This window comes from Loxodonta africana, chromosome 15, assembly GCF_030014295.1.
Source record: "Loxodonta africana isolate mLoxAfr1 chromosome 15, mLoxAfr1.hap2, whole genome shotgun sequence".
Classification (NCBI taxonomy): Eukaryota; Metazoa; Chordata; class Mammalia; order Proboscidea; family Elephantidae; genus Loxodonta; species Loxodonta africana.
In genome coordinates, this window is record NC_087356.1 from 83,843,756 (window position 1) to 83,864,239 (window position 20,484).

At 44.9% G+C, this 20,484-nt stretch overlaps 1 protein-coding gene and 1 long non-coding RNA gene across 2 annotated transcripts in view; both read right to left on the bottom strand.

Annotated features, from left to right (window-relative positions):
• ZBTB16 (zinc finger and BTB domain containing 16) overlaps positions 1-20,484 on the bottom strand; it is a 231,499-nt gene that overhangs the window by 39,317 nt on the left and 171,698 nt on the right. The gene's annotated exons all lie outside the window — the stretch shown is intronic.
• On the bottom strand, positions 9,089-14,470 carry LOC135227844 (uncharacterized). Its single transcript, XR_010318031.1, has 2 exons — positions 14,362-14,470; positions 9,089-11,533 (listed from the first exon to the last, which is right to left on the bottom strand). It is a non-coding gene; the product is annotated as an uncharacterized LOC135227844 (long non-coding RNA).

The window sequence follows — 20,484 nt, forward strand, 5'->3', positions numbered from 1 at the left end:
ACTTTATGTCTCATCTTGTGCCAAGGCAGAATTGATGATGCTGAGTGAGGGAGACAGGAAAAAACTCAAGCAGACGATTAGCTGGGTTAGGTTTATGGCAACAGGCAACAAACTCATTCATTTCATGTTTCGCAGAATATAAAGGCGCTGAAACATTTTAATTTTAAATTCTTATCATTGAATTTACTGCTTTTCTCTCGCAATGATTTGTGTTGCTTTTTAATTTTTACAGTCTCTACAGAACCCAGATGCTACTGCCTAAGGACAAAATAATAAAAACCTATTGCAGTCATGAGTTACAGAACAAAAAAGAAGCAGGCAGCTGACAGGAGTTAATATCTCAATTTAACAGTGCTGCTTTGCTAATGATCCTTTGATATGTGTTTATTTAGAAAGGTCTAATCTTGACCTTGAAGGCAAACTCAACCACAAAGTCTTTATGAGAAAAGAGAAAGACTTTATTTATAGATTGGCTTTATGTCAATCACTCAACAGCTGAGCCCAAAGTGTCAAGCCACTGATGGGGGGAGGCGGGCGGTAGGGCAGGAAAGGGAGAGCAGACAAATGTCCCAAGTGTAGGATCATTTGGGGATTCTGTGGGAGAGGGGAAGTAGATAGTGGCTTTACAGAAATTAAAGCCAAATAGGGCAGGACCCCGGGGGAGGAATCAGGGCATTTCCATTCTATCTCTCCCTGGCCTTCTGGAGAAGGAGACAAAACCGAGCAGAATAAACCTCAGGAGAGAGATACATGCAAAGGGATGGCATGTGGGGTCTTAAGACCAGCACGTAGGGTTCGCTTAGACCATCCTAGAGGTCTGGGCCAGACTGCCAGGAAGGCCTGCGCCACAGGGCAGGTCCTTCTTGGAGCACTTTGCCATCCCCCTAGAAGCAGGAGGTAGATCTGTAATCCCTTAAAACCTCGCCAGTACTGAGATTATTCCGTCAGCCTCTTCTCTCACCACAGGGGCAGGGCACTGCTCACAGGAGATGCCTGTGACTAGACAATGCCAGAAGCTGCCTGGTAGAGGGCCTCCCCACGCTGGGGAGAGTTTGTCTGTGAGATTCCTTGCACCAGGCCATACCATGGGCTCCTCCAGAGAGAAGCCCTCAGTACCTGAGCTCCTACTCTTCTTGCCTTCCTTGCCTTTCATGGAACCTAAGGAGCTGACTAGGGGTGAGATGCTTTTCTGCTGAACAATGCTCTTCACCCCACTCTCCTCCTTACAGTATCCCTTCCCTTGGCCCACAAGGCTTCTTGCCCCATAATCTGTCCTACTCTATCCTCAGGGTCTCAGTGACCACTCAGAGGCTAAGAACCAGGACACCAGCCCCAGACCTCTCCTCTGAGCATAAAATCCATAAATCTAACTGCTCCCCAGATGCTCCCCCCCAAAAAACAAGAAAACCAAACCCAAACTTGTTGCTGTCTAGTTGATTCTGACTCACAGCAATCCTGTAATGACCCTGGAGAGCAGAGCAGAATTGCCCCATAGGGTTTCCAAGGCTGTAATCTTTACGGGAGCAGACTGCTAAACATCTTTCTCCCGTGGAGTAGTTGGTGGGTTTGAACTGCCAACCTTTCGATTTGCAGCTGAGAGCTTAACTACTTCACCACCAGAGCTCCTCAGATGCTCCATAGGCACCTTACACTCCATGTGTCCAACACTGAAATCCACATCTTCTCCCTCCAAACCTGCTCTCCCTCCTGTGTCTCTGCCTCAGTTGTGAGCACTAACATCCACTGTGTCACCCAAACTAGGTGCCTGGGTATCATCCTGGAGGCCTCTGCCCTTCCATATCCAATCCAGCCAATTTCTGTTATCTACTTTCCAAATATATCTGTTCCTTCTCATTGCAGGTAGGTGCTGGCCATGTCTATCACCCCTCACCTGGATTATCACAAGAGGCTCCCAAATACGGCTCCTCTCACTCAGTTCTAACCTCCACAGAACCACTGGAATGGCCTGTCAGAAACTTGGCCTATCTTATAACTTCCTTTTTAAAAACTTAATGTGCCTCCTTATCACCAATAGGATAAAATCTAGGCTCCTTCAATATGGCCTAACGAGACCAGGTCTGGCCTGTCTACACGTCCAACCTCATCTGCTAGTCTATCTCAGACATGACGCTTAAGCAACACCCACTCCATTTCCAAATGTACATCATTTGGCTTCTTCTGCTTAGCTCTCCTTTCGTCCCGAGCAGTTTGCACTTCTTTGTTAAAACCTTATGGTGTCGTCTTCTCCAGGAAGCTTTATCTGTCCCCTGGGGATCAGCTGTGCACCCTTCCTCTGGGTTCCCACAGTACCCTGTGCGCAAATATCTCTTGCTGAGGCTTCGTCTCATTTACTTTGAACACATTATCAGGAAGGATCAGTTCCTGAAGAAGGACATCTTACTTGGTAAAGCAGAGGATCAGTGAAAAAGAGGAAGACCCTCAACGAGATAAGACTGACACAGTGGCCGCAACAATGGACTCTGGCATAACAACGACTGCGAGGATGGCGCAGGATGGAGTAGTGTTTCACTCTGTTGTACGTAGGGTCGCTATGAATCGGAACTGACTTGACGGCACCTACCAACAACATACTCAGCATTGGTGCAATACGGTTAACGCGTTACCGGTTAACGCATTAGCCATTAATGAGCCTGGCTGCTAACTGAAAAGCTGGCGGTTCAAGCCGACCCAGAGGCACCTTGGAATAAAGGCCTGGAGATTTACTACTGAAAAATCAGCCACTGAAAACCCTATAGAGCACAGTTCTACTCTGAAACACATGGGGTCCCCATGAGTCGGAGTCAACTCCATGGCAACTGGTTTGGTTGTTTCTGGTTTGGTGCTCAGCATCACAATGACCTGCTTATATGTCTGTCTTCCTCACAACTCTGAGTTCCCTACATCCGGAGGCTGGAATTTACTCATCTTTGTATGTTCTGCATTTAGTATATAGCAGGCATGTAATGAGTGTTGAATGAATGAATGAATGGCCAGCTGTCCTCGTTCTTCTGAAAGTAAGAGTAGAGGTCATTTAGCGACATCTGTGAAAAACCAGATGGGGAGGTGCTTCTTATTTTCCTCCATCTCTAGCCGTACGTTAACAGAGTGAACAATGTGTATGCTATATGCTGTTTTTAGGCTGACAGTACAATGTCTTGCCAGAAGGTTCCTCTGGGCCCCAGAGAGGTCCTTTCAGACCAGCTGGATGGGCACTCCCTTTCAAAAGTTCACCAGTGTCCAAATACCGGACTGGAGCAGCGGCCCTTCTCCCTGTCCTTGACACTCAGCCTCTTTTTGACCAAAGGTAACCACCAGGTCAGAGCCCCTGTTGACTCTAACAGCAATCCACTAGCCTGGTGAGGGTGGGACAAGGGGGAGGAAGGCCCAGTCGGGGCACAAGGCCAGCAGAGGCAAGACTCAAATCAGGGGTGACAAATGTCCCAGCCTACCTCGCAGCTCTGCTAGGAAGAAATAAGCACCCAGATCAGGGACTTGTTCGCATTTGTATCCACCCACCGAACACACCAAAGTGGTTGCCTTTACAGATGCACACGTGTGTACCAGGGAGAAAGGGCTGCTGGGCAGAGAGGGAGGGAGTGCCCGTAAACGTTCTTTTCACAGCTCAGCAGCTCCACAGAAAGGCTGGCTCTGGTCTGCAGGGCCTGTTCTCACCCAAGATAAAGTGGGAAGAGGTGCTAACAAATAGCAACCACAGCCTTATCTCGGTCTTCCTTCATCAACTCCCTGACACCTCACCCTGGCTGCTCTGTTTATGGGCTTCTCTATGCCAAAAGGCTCTGGATTTCTGGATTGGCACCACTGGCCACTGAGTCCAGTCCCCTGCCTCTGACTACCCCAGAAAGGAGCGGCCAATTTTTCTTAAATAGTATTCACAGATCCATGTATACACTAAAGCATGTAGGGCGCACAGCTACAGAGACTTCCTAAACATACACCTCACGGGATTGGTTTACTGGTGAAAAGGCTTAGGACCATAGTGTCGTGGGATAACTTAGTCAACTGGCCTAACATCGTTCATAAAGTTAATGTTCCACACTCTAGTTTGGTGAGTAGCGTCTGGGGTCTTAAAAGCTTGCAAGCAGCCACCTAAGATACAACTATTGGTCTCTACTCATATGGAGCAAAACAGAATGAAGGAAACCAAAGACTCAGAGAAGAAACTAGTCCACAGGACCAACAGCCTACACAACCACATTCTCTTCTAACCTCAGACCAGAACTATATGGTGTCCAGCTACCACTACCTACCTACCCTTCTGACCAGGGACACAATAGAAGGTGCCGAATAGAATGGGAGAAAAATGTAGAACAAAACTTAAATTCCTAAAAAAGGCCAGACCTACTAGACAGATAGAGACTAGAGAAACCCCTGAGACTACTGCCCTAAGGTACCCTTTGAATTTGGCACTGAAGCCACTCCTGGAGGTCACCTTTCAGCCAAATAATTGGCCTATAAAATAAACAATATCACCTGAGTAACGTGTCCTTTCAACAATCAACTATATGAGAACGAATGGTCAACATTTATCCAAAAGCAAACATGACAAGGCAAGGAGGGGAGGGGAAGCTAGATCAATGGAAATAGAACAAACAAGAGTGGAAATATGAGAATGCCGACACACTGTGAAAATTGTGACCAATGTTCACAAAAAATTTGAGTAAAAATTGTTAAAAAGGAACCTAATTAGCTGTTTAAACTTTCACCTAAAACATACTGTTTTTTTTAAATAGTATTCATGGATAATGCTTGAATTTTATAGCAAATATCTATTAGTTTTAAGTTTCGTAATCATAAAGTAATTCAAATTAAACTTTTGATAACATAAAAATATAATGAAGAAAAGTAAAAAGCTAAGTTCATGGATATGTGCACACACAATAGAAGCAGCTCTAGAGATGGCGATTCATCAGTCTCTTTTAGGAACATTTTTGCAACTCAAGAAGTTCTCATCAACATTTAACCTAAGCTGCTCCTCCTCCCCCCATTTTTAAGCTCATTGCCTCTTGTATGGCAAAGATAAAGGAGTTCCTTTCCTACAATCCTTAGATGTCTTTTTCTTAGAGTCTACCCCTTCCCCAACACAGAAGGCAACATCCAGGTGAAATCGATACCTCCCACCAGAGAGACATCTGAATGGGCCACGATATTGCTTCCCATCCCCTTCTTGGTAAGAGCCAGTTCTCAGAGGTGAATTCGTGGGCAACCTGGGCCAGCAGGCCAAGTGACGCTTCTCCTGAATCCTCCAGAATGAGGCACCTGAACCTGGTTCTCAACCAGAGGCGGTAGCGGAGAAGGGAACCACTTAATCCTGGGACCACTAAAGAGGTACAAGACAGTAACTATTAAAACAAGTTATTATACTACAGGCAGCCAGTGTAGGTCCAAACGGAGTTATGTGTCCTTTGTGTTGGACAACTACTAGTTATCAGGTAAGTCATAAAGGATCATTCACAGAATTAGATTCACTACTTGTTTTTACAGCACTCATTAAGGGACATAAAAGACAACTCTTTTTCGCATTTTGGTGCCACATTATAAATTCAATTAACCGGATGCAGCTAACTTCACAGAACCAGAAATCCTTGTATCAAAGAGACAACTCCCTACCATAAGGAGGAAAAAAAAAGGACAAGCTCCTCCCCTGGGCATTCCAGGTCCACCATGCCACCTCATACTTCCCATGCCAGATGTCTTCTCCCCACTTTCCCTGCCAGTCGTAGAAGTCTCTCTGCCATTCTCACTCTCATATGCTTTTTTTCCCCTTCCCTCATGCTTTTTCATCTGCTTTGGGAAAGGAAATGGATTTTGCAATCAGGAAAAAAAAAAAGGCTCTGAATCCTTGATCAAGATACAGGATATCTTTTCAGCTTGTTTACTTTGGGGATAATAATACCCAATGCACTGTTCTAAGGGTTAGATACAACATAAATAATATACCTAGCTGAGCACCTGGCACCTGCTAAGCATGCAGTAAAAGATAGAAAGTTATGGCTATCATTTTCATAAAACTTAAATTCAGTTCAAATCCCACCTCACCCATTAAATTTTTCTTTGTTACTTAATCAGCATTTAATGAACATCTAACATATACCAGGTCCTGGGGGAGGTCCCAGGGATATAAAGATGACTAAGGCACTTCTCCCCGCGCTATGGGAGTCCAGAGATGAAAACTAAATACTCTCTCCTCCTTAACACTGTCCTCTAAATGCCTCTCAATGCACCACCCAGGTTGGCATCTGATTACATAGTGACCTTTTGGTGATCTCTGGCTGATTTATGTATGTCTGCCCTGGTGGCACACTGGTTAACAGCTCAGCTGCTAACCAAAAGGTCAGCAGTTTGAATCCACCAGCTGCTCCTTGGAAACCCTATGAGGCAGTTCTACTCTGTCCTATAGGGTTGCTATGAGCTGGAATTGACTCAACGGCAAGGGGTATATACAGTGTTCCTACAGAAACTTAGGATAGTGGGAAAAGGAAAACATGAGCACTGGTATCAGAGAGCTCTGGGTTCCTACTCAGCTGTGCACCTTGAAGAGGCAGAGTAGTAGTTAACTGTGAACTCTGCGGTCAGTCACCATGGTCCAAATGCAGCTCTGCCATTCCCTACTGTTCTGTGACCTTGGTCAAATCACCTAACTCCTTTGTGCCTGTTTCATCCTCTGTAAAATGAGAATTTTAGTACCTACTATCTCATGGTTTTTAAGTGAATTAAAGAAGTTGTTATTAGCTGCCATCCAGTTGGCCCCAACTCACAGCCACATTATGTACAAAAGCACAAAACACTGCCCGGTCCTGCACCATCCTCACAGTCGTTGCTATGTTTCAACCTATCGTTGCAGCCACTGTGTCAATCCATCTTGATGAGGGTCTTCCTTTTATTCGCTGAGCCGCTAACTTTACCAAACACGATGTCCTTCTTCAGGGACTGGTTCTTCCTGATAACATGTCCAAAGTACATGAGATGAAGTCTTGCCAGTCTCACTTCTAAAGAGCATTCTGGCTGTACTTCTTCTAAGACAGATTTGTTCATTCTTCTGGCAGTCCATGGTATATTCAGTACTCTTCACCAACATCATAATTCAAAGGCATCAGTTCTTCTTCGGTCTTCCTCATTCACTGTCCAGCTCTTGCATGCATATGAGGCGACTGAAAACACCATGGCTTGGGTCAGGCGTACCTTAGTTCTCAAAGTGCTTTTTAACGCTTTAAAAAGGTCTTTTGCAACAGATTTGCCCAATGCAATGCATCATTTGACTTCTTGACTACTGCTTCCATGGACATTGATGGAGGAGCCAAGTAAAATGAAATCCTTGGCAAATTCCATCTTTTCTCCATGGATCATGATGTTGCTTATTGGTCTAGTTGTGAAGATTTTTGTTTTATGTTGAGGTATAATACATACTGAAGGTTGTAGTGCTTATAAGTGTTTCAAGTCTTTTTTGCTTTCAGCAAGCAAGGTTGTATCATTGGCATATTGCAGGTTGTTAATGAGTCTTCCTCCTATCCTGATGCCACATTCTTCTTCATATAGTCCAGCTTCTCAGATTATTTGCTCAGTATACAGACTGAGTAAGTATGGTGAAAGGATACAACCCTGACGTACACCTTTCCTGATTTTAAACCACGTAGTATCCCCTTGTTCTATTTGAACAACTGCCTCTTGGTCTATGTTCAGGTTCCACGTGAGGACAATTAAGTGTCCTGCAACTCCCATTCTTCACAATGTTATCCGTAATTTGTTACGATCCACAGACTTGAACGCTTCTGCATAGTAAATAAAACACTGGTAAATATCTTTCTGGTATTCTCTGCTTTCAGTCAGGATCCATCTGACATAAACAATGATATCCCTCATTTTACATCCTCTTCTGAATCCTGCTTGAATTTCTGGCAGTTCCCTGTCAATATACTGCTGGAACTGTCTTTGAATTATCTTCAGCAAAATTTTTATAATGTGTGATGTTAATGATATTGTTCAATAATGTCCGCATTCGGTTGGATCACCTTTCCTTGGAATAGGCGCAAATATAGGTCTCTTCCAGTTGGTTGGCCAGGTAGCTGTCTTCCAAATTTCTCGGCATAGTCCAGTGAGCACTTCCAGTGTGGCATCTGTTTGTTCAAACATCTCAATTGGTATCTCGTCAATTTCTGAAGCCTTGTTTTTCGCCAATGCCTTCAGTGCTGCTTGAGCTTCTTCTTTCAATACTATTGGTTCTTGATCATATGCAATCTCCTGAAACGGCTGAATGCCAACCAGTTCTTTTTGGTACAGTGACTCTGTGTATTCCTTCCACCTTCTAGTGATGCTTCCTGTGTCATTCAATATGTTGCTCATAAAATTCTTCAATATTGCAACTTGTTGCTTGAATTTTTTCTTCAGTTTTTTCAACTTGAGAAATGCCGAGTGTGCACTTGCCTTTTGGTTTTCTAACTACAAGTCTTTATGTATTTCATTGTAACACTTTATTTTGTCTTCTCAAGCTGCCCTTTGAAATCTGTTCAGCTCTTTTACTTCATTATTTCTTCCCTTCACTTTAGCTACTCTATAATCAAGAGCAGGTCTCAGAGTCTCTTCTACCATCCATTTTGATCTTTTCTTTCTTTCCTGTCTTTTTAATAATGTTTTGCTTTCTTCATGTATGATATCCTTGATGTCATCCTACAACTCATCTGGTCTTCAGTCGTTAGTGTTCAATATGTTGAATCTATTCTTGAGATGGTCTCTAAGTTCAGATGGGATATACTAAAGGTTGGACTTTGGTTCTTGTGGACTTGTTTTAATTCTCTTCAGCTTCAGCTGGAACTTGCATATGGGCAACTGATGGTCCACTCTGTAGTCAGCCCCGGCCTTGTTCTGACTGATGATATTGAGCTTCTCCACTGTCACTTTCCGGAGTAGTCAGTTTCATTCCTGTGTATTCCATCTGCTGAGGTTCACGTGTACAGTCAACATTTATGTTGTTGAAAAGAAGTATTTCCAATGAATAGGTCATTTGTCTTACAAAATTCTATCATTTGATCTCTGGTGTTGTTTCTATCACCAAGGCCCTGTTTTCCAAATACTGTTTCTTTTTTTTTTTAAAGATCTTTTTTGTTTGTTTTTTTAATTCTGCTTTAGACGAAGGTTTACAGAGTAAATTAGTTTCTGATCCTTCTTCGTTTCCAACTTTTGCATACCAATCACCAGTGATTATTAATGCATCTTGATTGCACTGCATGCTTGATCAATTTAGGACGGGAGAAGTTGGTAAAAACCTTCAGTTTCTTCGTCTTTGGCATTACAGTTGGTGTGTAAATTTGAATAATTGTCATATTATCGGTGATAATGTCTTATCACTGACAGTATTGTACTTCAGGATAGATTTTGAAATGTTCTTTTTGACAATCATTCCGGGCATAGTAGACCATATGATTATCCAATTCAAAATAGCCAACACCAGTCCAGTTCAGCTCACTAAACCTGCTGCCATCACATCAATTCCGACTCGTAGCGACCCTATACGAACAGAGTAGAATGGTCCCATAGGGGTTCCAAGGAATGGCTGGTGGATTCAAACTGCTGACCTTTTGGTTAGTTTGGTTAGCAGCTGTAGCTCTTTACACTGCACCACCAGGGCTCCTTCAGCTCACTAATGCCTAGGATATCTATCTTCAAGCGCTCCATTTCGTTTCTGACAACTTCCAGCTTTCCTAGATTCATATTTCATACGTTCCACATTCCAAACATTAATGGATGTTTGCAGTTGTTTCTTCTTATTTTGAGTCATGCCGTATCAGTTAGCCCTGGTGTGGGCTAGTTAAGTGCTCAGCTGCTAACAGAAAGGTCTGCGGTTCAAACCCACCAGCCATTGTATGGGAGAGAGATGTGGCAGCCTGCTTCTGTAAAGATTACAGCCTTGGAAGCCCTATAGGGCAGTTCTACCCTGTCCTATACAGTCACTATGTGTTGGAATCAACTCGACGGCAATGGAATTAAAGGAGACAGTATGTTTAAAATGTTTAATATTACCCAGCATAATTGTTCAAGCAATGTCAGCTATGATAATTATTGGAGTCTCTGGGTGGCATAAGGAATGCTGGTGGCGCAGTAGTTAAGAGCTTGGCTGCTGACCAAAAGGTCAGCAGTTCGAATCCAGCAGCCACTCCTTGGAAACCCTATAGGGCAGTTCTACTCCGTACTATAGGGTTACTATGGGTCCGAATCAACTTGACGGGAACCAGTTTTTGAGTTTGGGTGGTACAAACAGCATGCTGGGCTGCAAATTGAAAAACTGGAGGTTTGGGTCTACCCAGAGGCACCTCGGAAGAAAGGCCTGGAGATCTACTTCTGAAAAATCAGCAACTGACAACCGTATGAAGCACAGTTATACTCTGACACGAGCTGGAATTGACTCAACAGCAACCGATTTTTTATAATGGTTATTATATATTTAAACCCCATGGAAAGTTGCTCACATCTGGCCCTTGTCTTTCTCATCTGGAAACAAGAATTTTCATTTTGAAAAGTTGACGTATGGGCTAAAAAAAAAATCTAAGTAAAGCATTAGCCCAGTGCATGGCACTCAGTAAGAATTTCATCAGCGCTGTTTCTCCTGTCATGAGCAAGGACTGGGTCTTACACAAGGTTCGTGTCTTCCTCCCAGTGATGCCCCATCAGTCCAAATTAGTATTCACTCGTTTTACCTGAGTGGGATTGGAAGGAACAGAAAGGAATCAGGGTTTCTAAAGCTCTTCTTTAAAAGACAATTCTTTGTATTGCATTTTAAACTGCGGTGGCGGGGGGAGGACAAAAAAAAAAAAAAAAAACCCGCAGGAATATGGGGAACATGATTTTCATGCAACTCCTACAAATAACTGACTCTAAGCACACAACTCCTCTGCCTAAGTTTTCCACATTTGTTCAGTGAGCTGAGAGCTAGGGGCCGAGAGTCCCAGAGAGGCGAAATTCTGCTGTCCTGCCCTTTTCCTGATCAGCTGAGGCACCCCCAAACCAAGAAGCCTGGGTGAGTCTGAAGAGGACAAACACCTCCTTGGCAGGCTGCCACACAGGAGCAGCGCCCAGACTGAGGTGTCCTGGCCTGTGAACAGCTCCAGCAGGTCCCCTATTGTCACATGGGTGGATGGTGAGACACATTCTATGGCTGGCCCACTCCTGAGCTGTGACTACAACAGGGAACAGTGAGGTTCACTGTTCAGAAGGACATCCAGACCATCAGCATGACAGGAGTTGGGGAGGGGCGCTGGTATTTTCTGCCAAGCAGAGAACATGGAGCCATTCTCTCTTCAGATTTTTAGGAAAGGGGCAGAGAGCAATTCCGCTGGGAGGTATGAGTACAGACTGACTGTTCAGAGACAGGGGAATGAGCTGGGTGGCCCCTCAGGGGCCCCTGCAGCCCAGGGAATTTAGAAGTCGTCCTCAAGTCTCGAATCTCCAGGTTTTAAAAACAACAGCAATAACGTCATGTTTCTCTTCCTGTCGCATCCTCAGCTTCAGGAAACAACTCCAGACACTAAAGAAAACACCAGAAGGAAGGGTTGGAGAACATGATTTCTGCTACCTACCTAACTCTGCTATCAACTGGCTGTGTGAATCCAGGTAAGTCTGTACCTGTCAGGTTCTTCCGCTATAAAACGAGAAAGCGGGCCCAGAGAATATGAAGCCTTTGTCATTTTTACGGCTATGTGAATACAGCAAAGGTCTAGCTTTTACCCGAGAAGGATAACCTCTCCCCTTCAGGATTTCCAAGTGGGGTTCACACAGACAGAGAGTGGAAGGGACTCCAGGGAACTTTGAAGATGTCTGGGCAAGGGGGAGAAACACACAAAAAAGCCCTAACTTTCTTTTTTTTTTTTGAAAGTCGTTCTCAGCTTCTTGGGACACAAAAGTATCTGTTAAGGTAAGTTAAACCTTCTTAAGATGAATTTTCCTGCTACTTTTAATTAAAAGTTCTTTAGAATTAAAAGGACACTATTCAGAAAAGGTTGGAAAAAAAAAAAAAAGATTTCATTGACACTCCCCCCACGCCCTCCCCCTTTTCCCAAGGAAAAGAAAAAGCTGTTTTGTGCACAGCTCACCCGTTCCACACTGTACAAAAGGGGGTGGATTGGCGGCAAGACACATGAGATGACCCCTTGACCCCAAACCGCTGACAAGTCCTCAATGGCACAAATACCAGATAATCAATCACATGCCAGGAGGGCCAGTCCTCCTGCCCTCACCCCAACGTTGGAGTTTATGAGAGATACACTGTAAATAGACACTGGCTTCTTAAAAGAGGCCTCTCGGCATTCCAGGGGCCAGCCATAATCCGGGCCCAGGCCTGGCTGGGTCCTTGACCATCTCGTCTTACAGCTTTCCTTGTGAGTTTATAAAGCGTTTTTCCCTCCCAATCCCCCACTGCAACTTGGATTTCCTGGTATGAACTGAACTCAAACCTTCCTCCACATCCAATGGGGGACTCTGAAAATGACTGCAAAGAAAACTGGGAAGGAGAGCAGGGAACGTGGAAGGTCACCAACGGTAACAAAAAATCATGTGCGGGGCAGGAGCCAACCAGGGCCTGGGGAAGTGAGGAAGAAGCAATGAAGTTGATATTGATGACAAGGATAGTAATGATAATGCTGTGGTTATTGTTATTAGCTGCAGTCGAGTTGGTCCCTGACTCATGGTGACCCCATGAGCAATGAAACTAAATGCCACCAGTCCTGCCCCATTGCCAGTTGGTTGCTATTGGACTGTTGTGATCCATAGAGTTTTCACTGGCTGATTTTTGGAATTAGACTATCAGGCCCTTCTTCCTAGACTGACTTAGTCTGGAAGCTACGCTGAAACCTGTTTAGCGTGACAACAACACACAACCTCTAGTGACAGATGGGTGATGGCTACATATGAGGTGCACTGGCTGGGTCGCCCTCATAGAAGGTAAGAATTCTACCAAAGAAGCACCAAAGCCCTCAATAGTGATAATAGTGGCTAATATTTGCCAAACATTTACACTTCATGTGTATCCTGCTACTTAAAAAAAAAAATCTCTAGGAACTAGGTACTCTTTTTACTATACCCATTTTACAGATGAGGAAGCAGGGGTTCAGAGTTCAAATAATTTGCCCAAAGCCACAGTAACAATAAATGACAGACAAGATAGGATTGAAACCCAGGGAAATGATCCAGATCCAGATACACCCTCACTCTACCCACAATGTCTATGGATTTCTGCCTGGCAGGGGAAAGGATCTGGAAATCAATATTTCCAGCCAACCAGTACTTTTAGGTCATACGACAGCTGAGTAGAAGGAGGCATTGAAGAAAGTCCTGATGAATGTGGGTCTAAATATCAACATACCATGCAGAGTCAAGTCTCCAAGACAGCCAGGGACTAGGCTAGTCTCAGAGGAGAGGAGTTTTAAAATCCAATCCACAAATCCTGAACCCCTTGTAGTGCAAGGTTCTCATCTCTGTCCTTTAGCCCACCTTGGACTCCAAGAGCCCTGGCCACGAGCACCAGGCCTGGAATGTTTCTAAAGCAACACTGCCTTCTGGAAAACCTTTGCTCTTGCTCCCAAAAAGTTTATCAAGATCCTAAAGTAGCCCCAGCAAACAGGGAAGTGGGGGTGGGGAGAAGAAGGCAGAGCCTCTTGGTCACAGATTTTGGTAACGCTTTTGTTTCGGGGTCAAAGGTTAAATATGGCCAGCTAATCCGCTTCTTCCAGGATTAGAGCACAAGGGAGATTTTTTCTGTAGCTTAGTAAGAGAGCTTTTCCTCACTGCCGGAAAAATTGTACTGACCCAGCACACTGAATGCGGATGCCTGGCTGCTGGAAACAGAGACTTGCTTTCATTTGGACAGAACATCCCAGCTCCTGGCTGCAGGGTTAGAGTTATTTATTAAGACCAAGGGGAAAGGAATACACAATGGCACTTAAAAAATGTAAGAGTTCTCTGCCCCTCCCTCCCTGCCTCCTGATATGCTCTCAAAAGGAGAGAGAAGAAAATGCTTGGGAGACCCCTACTCAGAAACTTTAAGAATCAGACACACAAAATGCCAGCCTTGCCCATGGAGAAAACACACTAATCCAACCATACATTTCCAGAGTGCTCCCTGGGGTGCAAAGCCCTCCTATTATCATGCAGCTTCATAGCAGGCTCATTAGATAAGTGGTTTTTTGAGCCCAAGGTTCCAGGGAGGAAACTGAGCCTCTAAAATGACAAGTGACTTGCCCAAGGTCTTACTCCTAAAAAGCAGCAGCACAAGGGCTGGAGATATTCTTAATTCCTGGGGCTACAAGAGCAGACTAACACGCATCCCCCCGTAAGGAAATATGGGGCACCCCTACAAACCTGAGACCCACGACAGGAAGGCTAGAAGGAATTCCAGGCCAGAAACTTCTGTGCTGAACCCATTTTCCAGAAGCTCACTCCTGGGGAAGGTAAGTACCTCTGAGCTAGCAGACGCTGGGTGAGGGTAGACCATGGAGACAGCTGAACTGTCCAGGGAGGCTGCCTGGGGGGTCTGAAACTGAGGAACTGAAGACTTCCCCTCTTTCCCTCCCACTGTGACTAAGCACTAATAATTTCCCTCCTTTGCTACCAGTTGGAGGAACAGTCACCACTGGAGGCAGAGAGGGGCACTCCTGAGGGAAGGAGTCGCCTTGCAAGAAATGATTGTCCAAGTGTCAACAACCTGCTGCTTCCCAGAGCCTCAGGGTCAGAGGCCAGGATGCAGCACAAAGACCTTCTGGAGCTGAAGGGTCCAGGGAGAGGGGCCTCTGGAGGCTCCCTGGAATGTGGAGGCTCTGAATCCAGGCACTGGGGTCTCCGGTCTTGTCCTTTTATATCCTTCCACAAATCCCAGACACCACTAAACTCAGAAACAGGAGAGCAAGAAAGGAAAGGAATTAGAGACGAGCCTATATACACCCATGCATACACACAAAGGTTTATTCTGCAAGAAATGGCCAGCAAATAACTTACCACCCCACAAAGTAAGTTTACCCTAAGCAGGAGGGATGATGGGTAGAGGTAAAATTCAGTTTGAGATTTCCCCCCTCCTACTCCCAAGCCTTCCCTGCCCACTCCCCTACCAGGGCTGGGTACCCACCCTTTTTGCTCCTGGCTCTGTCCTAGCTCTCTTGTCTGTGAGCTCCTGGAGGACAGGCAAGCAAGGCAGGTATCTTTGGATGCCAGCACCTGTGCCCATGGTCGGTGCTCAGAACCATGGGATGCAGGGAGGAAGGCACTGCAGAGTTTGGAGAATCTCTTCCTTCTGAAACTTTCTACATATCAGGGGTTATGGATCTGGAACGGTTCATATGTGGGACCTGTCTCATTGAACCATTCAGATTACATTGAGTCAAAAATCCTAGGGTACCTCTCCTCCTAGCTTCTGCCACCACCTGATGCTGACTACTTAGTTGCTGAATGGATGGCTCTGATTCCCTCATTATTTTCTATTCCATCATAAGAGGAGTTGGCTTGCTTTTGCACAGCCTTAGTTGTACATGCGAGGCCAGGGCGCTGCATCAGGAGCTACACAGGAAGCCAGCCAGGGAAGGAAAGGAGCTGGGAAAGCTGGGATGGGAGGCCTTGCAGAGGGCATAGTTTGGGTTGCATTGGCATCCCGGGACACGCTAAAACCAAAGTCCCATAGGTAAGGGGCAGAGACATCAGAATACCTTATATTTGAATTTTGATTCACCATCTACGAAGACACGGCTTTATTCTAAGATCACTGTAGTCCTCATCACATCAATCTTTGAAGATTATAAGGCTAGTATGCTGTTGTTGTTAATTGCTCTCAAGTTGGTTGGGCCTGACTCATGGTGACCACAGGCAAAGTGGAACGAAATACTGCCCGGTCCTACACCATCCCCATGACCGGATTCAGGTCAGACCGTTGTAATACATATGGTTTTCATTTGCTGATTTTCAGACGTAGATTGCCAGGCCTTTCTTTCTAGTCCATCTTAGTCTGGAAGCTGCTGAAACCTGTTCAGCATCATAGCAACACGCAAGCCTCCACTGATGGACAGGTGATGGCTGCTTATGAGATGCACCGGCCAGAATCAAACCCAGATCTCCCACATAGAAGGCAAGAAGTCTACTGCTGAATCACCATTGCCCCCAGAGCCTCTAATTAGCCTCTTCCAATGTGAATACACCCCAACGCTGGGCCAAGTATATGTGAATAGTAACTCTCAGGCTTTACTTCTGGCAAGTGAGGGATGTGGCGCTATGACTCACTGTTGGGTGAAGCAAGTCCTCTTTGTGAGTAGTAGCCAGGCCCCCTCCCGACATCCAGGAGCTTATGGTGGGTGCCCAGAAAGTGTTCCAGAACAGGGATTCCAAGCTAGAGAGCAGGACAAGGTCAGGGGCCAAGACCTGGCCATTTGGGCCCCCTCTTTGGATACAGGGGATCCAAGCCATTTCAAAATAGAAAAACACTTGGTGCTCATTCATTTGTCGAAAACATTAAGTGTGTCTCCCAGACGAGAGAAGGCAAAGCCAACCCACCTCCCAGGCCCAAGAGGCAGCTTTTAGAGGCAATGTCTCCCCCTTTTCAATTCCTGTAACTAAAATGAATATGGAAAAGATAATTACCTTTAAAACATACTTAATACTTGAACACATTATCTCTACCTGCAGAAAAAGAATGTTATCTGATGGGATCTTCCCCATAAGCTTAATCAAATTGCTATCTTAAAACTCTCTGGAGCCCTGTGAAACAGTAATAGAAAATCCGAGGCAGAGGCTGGAAGCATTTTATATTTGTTCGGTGGAGGAAAATGCATCCCATCTGACAACGGGCACTTAGAGACAAAGTCATTTCCAATCTGTAATGGATCTTCTCCTAGTGGGGGTAGGGAACATTTCCTCTGCCCCAACCCTGTAGTCACTGTGTTAGGTAACATTTCCTCATGTTCAGAGGAAGAAACTTCAAAGGAAGGCTTTTGTTGTTGTTTTTAAATACCACATGACCCAGCAATTCCACTCCTAGGTACACACCCAAAAGAACTGAAAGCAGGCACACCAACAGATACTTATATCCCAATGTTTATTGCAGCATTATTCACAATAGCCAAACAGTGAAAACAACCCATATGTCCACCAACATGTGAATGGATAAACAAAATATGGTATATACATACAATGGAATTCCTGGTGGCACACGGCTAAGCACTCACCTGCTAACCGAAAGGTTGGTGGTTTGAACCCACCCAGCGGCTCCGTCAGGAGCAAGACTTGGTGATCTACTCCCCTAAGGCATATAGCCAAGAAAACTCTATGGGGCAATTCTACTCTGTTCTACGGGGCTGCTGTGGTTTGACAGTGACTTGACGGCACCCACCAACAACAAAAGGGAATGAAGTTCTGATACATGGTACCACATGGGTGAAATCTGAACACATTACGCTAAGTGAAAAAGTGAAATAAGGCAGGCAAAAAAGGACAAGTATTGTATGATTCATCTAGAATAGGCAAATGCAGACAGACCCAAGTGGATCAGAGGTTACCAGAGGCTGGGGGAGGAAGCAATGGTGAGTTACCGCTAAATGTGTACAGACTTTTTACTTGAGCTATTGAAAAGCTGTGGAAGTAAACAGCAGTAATGGTTGAACAACACTGTGAATGTAATTAATGTCACTGAATCGTATGCTTAAAAATGATTAAAATGGCAAATTCTATGTTATATATATATTATCACAATACATTTTTTAGAAAGAAAAGAAAAGCCTTTTTCCTAACACCTGTTGGGGACTCTCCTTTCCTAGTTAGGCTTGGGACACCTAACATATGCAGATGTTTAACTGGCTACTTTTGGCAAAGAAATTAATGCCTATATTTTCCTCGGTCTGCCCAGCCCCCAGGCAGTGCCATTCGAAATTAATGTCTATATTTTCCTCGGTCTGCCCAGCCCCCAGGCAGTGCCATTCGTTAAGTCAGTAGAGGAGGTAAATTATCTACCCAGATCCTGCCCAGGGTGAGTGGCTATTTGCAAGCGTTCAGAAAACCAAAGGGAAACCGAAGATCGAATGTAGGGACTGGGTATGTTTCCAGCATCTCAAGCAGAGGCTTGCCTGGAATGGCCAAGGAAACAGCTGCCTGCAAAACTGCCCGGCCAGTCTAGTTTATTTTGATGACAGGAGAAGCAACAGGTAAGAAGTGATAACGGGCTGCATCTCTGTTAGCCACATCTCCTGTCTGCAGTCCCTGGAAGGTCCTTCAGGTCCGGAGCCTGGTCCCCACACCAAAGCATGGAGCACAAAGCTAATGCCCACGGTGCATAACTAAGGCACATCGGGGTTAACAGAAAGAAATGGATGGGCACAGGGGAGACTACTAGGAAACTTACAAATGATTAACTTAATCTCCGTTTATTGGCATGCAAGTTACAGATTAGAACAGCATGCGTTGCATATTATACCAAACCCATCGCCACTGAGTTGATTCCAACTTATAACGGCCCTACAGGACAAAGCTGAACCGTCCAAGGAATGGAATCCAAGGAATGACTAGTGGATTCAAACTGCCGACCTTTTGGTTAGCAGCTGAGCTCTGAATCACTGCGCCACCAGGGCTCTGCCCTGCATATTATCACCCTGCTTTTACTTAAAAGAAAAATGGAAAAAGATGGTAGGGTTGCAGGTGACATTTTTCTTTTGTTCATCTGTATTTGCTAATATTCCCATACTGAACACATATTACTTCTGGATTATAGTTTTATCTGTTGCTGCTGAGAATATTCACAGTGGAACATACACTGATTCAACAATTTCTACATGCATAATTTGGTGGCACTGATGACATGCTTCAAGCTGTGAATTCTTTTCTTAAGCAGGCAGCTTGGGTCCATACTGTCTGTGTCCTGCCTTGGGTTAGAGTGACTTCCTAGGCCTATAGGGTTGGTTTTTGCTGAGATCAACACAACTCCCCAGTCTCCTCCTGACATTGCTGGTGTCGGGCTCCTATCTTTCACCTGTTGAGAGTCCTGATCTGATTCTTTTTTCCTTCCCTTTTCTGAAAATGGGGGAATGGAGAGAAGGAGGCATCCCAGAGTCATCCCACTCTGTTGCCTTCTGTGAATCAGATGATTCCCAAGGTGCCGCCGTCTCTTACACTGTTGCACGTTCACTGTCACGCAACTGTTACCTAACTAGGCAGCCCGGTGATGCAGCAGGATTGGGCTGAGTCTGTAAAATGCAACCACATACTTGGAAATTTCTTTTGTTTTTAAAGGAGATATAATGCACTTACCGTAAAACACACTCTTTCCAAGTATACAATTCAGGGCGGTTAATGCATTAAACAAAGTTGTACAACCATGGCCACCACTGTCCAGTTCCAGACCATGGTCATCAACCCCCGAAGAAACCCTGTAGCCAACAGGAGTCACTCTCCACTCCCTCCTTCCTTCTGTTCTAGGCAACCACTAATCTGCTTTCTGCCTCTATGGATTTGCCTAACCCACGCGTTTCACACAAATGGAATTACACAATATGTGGCCTTCTGTGTCTTGCTTCTTTCACTCGGCATAACGTTTTCAAGGTTCGTCCATGTTGTAACACGTTTATCAGCACTTCATTCCTTTTTATGACCAAATAATATTCCATTGTATGGATATGCCACACATTTTGTGTACCCATTCATCAGTTGATGGACATTTGGGCTGTTTCTACTTTTTGGCTACGACGAAGAATGCTGCTATGAACACTCATGTATAAGCTTTCGTGTGGACTTAGTTTTCAATTCTCTTGGGTTCAAAGTTGCTTTCTAAAAATAAATTCTTGTTATTAGGTTGTCATTTGTCTTCCTCTCTCCTTTTTTTTTTTTTTTTCTTTTAAGAGTACAGGGTATTTAAAAGATGAACGGAGACGTCCACTATTTGGGTTACAAGTAAATGGTCATTGCCTGTCCTTGCCACACCCCCAATCTCACACACATACTTTTAGGGCAACTCCCTGTCCTTCCACCCTGGGCTCCAAGTACCCCCATCTTTACCCCACGGGCCTCACCAGCCCAGTTCATCCATCCTCAAATCCATCCTCAAAGCAGGAATCTGCACTGCAGCATATGAAATATTTAAGCTGCTTTTCTAAATATACACATTATTTAGCCTACAGGCTATAAAATATTTACCTTGCTGTCCCTCCTACCTCCAAACACCTGCATTATTTACAGTACAGTCAGAGAAACATGAATCCGTGGTTTCTGACTTGTGTTTCTTTTTGCCTATTCCCTTGTGTCACCAGGATGTGCAGAGGCTGTGTAAGGTGACAGTGAGAGTTCTCATGCCTAGGTCACAGAGCAGGCCCTGGCGGTAAAGGAGGTAACATGGTGTCGAAAGCCAGAGGGGCAGAGCTACAGTCACCCTTGTCACTCCCGACCCCATGGGACCAGAGGACATGGGCCTCAGAATTTCTGTGGGGTGGTTTTGGATCCCAGTCCCAGTGTCCCATTATTATT